At 45.2% G+C, this 1,483-nt stretch overlaps 1 protein-coding gene across 1 annotated transcript in view; it reads left to right on the top strand.

Moving 5' to 3' along the window:
- Trpm4 (transient receptor potential cation channel subfamily M member 4) overlaps positions 1 to 1,483 on the top strand; it is a 41,758-nt gene that overhangs the window by 20,537 nt on the left and 19,738 nt on the right. The window lies entirely within an intron of this gene.

Here is a 1,483-nt window from a genome sequence, read left to right as displayed (position 1 = left end):
TGTGGTGCTGGGGGATTGAACCGCGGTCCCTATGCTTTTCCAAGCTTGTTCCAAATAGGTGCTTTAGACCACTGAGCCATCTCTCCAGCCCCCTCCCCCCCCCGCCCCTTTAGCAACAGGTTTTCCCAGCACGGGAAAGGATGAGGCAGGAGGACTGCTGTGAGTTTGAGGCTAGCCTGCTACATGGTGAGTTTAAAGGCAGCCTGAATTACAAAACAAAGTCCTGTCACAAACAAACAAAAAACAGGCTGTTTCAACATTTCAGAATGTTTTAACGGAGATTTTTGTGTGTGTCTTTTTTTTTTGAGGCTGGTCTCAACTCACCTGAAACGCTCATCCAACCTCATCCTCCCAAGTGCTGAGATTATAGGTGTGCAAGCTTTGACTGAGATATTTATTTATTTTTTTAAATGTATTTAGTACAGGATCTATAGGGTCTCACTACATAGATCAGACTCAGTGATCCTCCTGTTTTTAGCCTCCCAAGCACTAGGATTACAGGCATGTGCCACCATGCCCAGTCTCAATCACCATCTCAGCGTGCCCCACAAGCAGGGCCAGCATGGCAAGCCAGGGATTGAACCCTGGCCACTGTGCACCGCCTAAGCAGGTGCTTTAATCTGCTGAGCTATCTGGTTGGCCCTTAAACTGAGATTTTTTGTTTGTCTGTTTTGTTTTGGCGGAACCGGGGATTGAACTCAGGCCCTTGCGCTTGACAGGAAAGTGCTTATTCCACTGAGTCATCTCCCTGGCCCCCAAAACTGAGATTTTTAAACACTGAGATAAAAAAATTCATATAAGATTCACCAATTGCAATTTTTTTTTTTTTTTGAATGAAGGATTCAACCCAAGATTTCCAACTGAGCTATATCCTCACACTTTTTATATTTTGAGACAATGTCTTGCTAGGTTGCCCAGGATGGGCTGCAGCTGGTGATCCTGCCTGAGCCTCCACGTAGCGGGCGTGACGGGCGTGTACCATCACGCCCGCTTCATCACTCAAGCCATTTTGAAGTAAATAACCGAGAAGCATTGAGTACACTCCCAGGGCTGCATCGCTGTCAGGATATCCCCTTCCAGAACCACCAAAGCAGAAGCCTTTCTCCCAAAGCAGTCAGGCCACATTCCCTCTCCCCGCCCACTGGCCCACTGTCAGGGCTGATCTGCTTCCTGCTTGCTTCCTGTCTCTGTGCATTTGCCTCTTGCAGACTTTCTATCTAAACGCTAAATAAACCTCTTCTCTTTTAACTTTGGGTGTCGGGTATTTTGTTTCAGCATTGAGAAAAGTAACCAAGACACCTGGTGTTTAATTTTTTGAGGAACAGCCATACTTGTCCATAGCAATCGCCATGTTTCACATTCTCATTAGCAATATGTAGCGGTTTTTTCCCCATAATTTTATTGAGAAACAAATAACAATGAGACAGTTTCAAATCAAATTGGTAGGACAGTTTCAATAATTAACACATTGCATACATTCTTC

Source organism: Octodon degus, unplaced genomic scaffold, assembly GCF_000260255.1.
Source record: "Octodon degus isolate 3935 unplaced genomic scaffold, OctDeg1.0 scaffold00268, whole genome shotgun sequence".
Taxonomy (NCBI): Eukaryota; Metazoa; Chordata; class Mammalia; order Rodentia; family Octodontidae; genus Octodon; species Octodon degus.
This window is presented reverse-complemented; position numbering and strand designations above follow the sequence as displayed.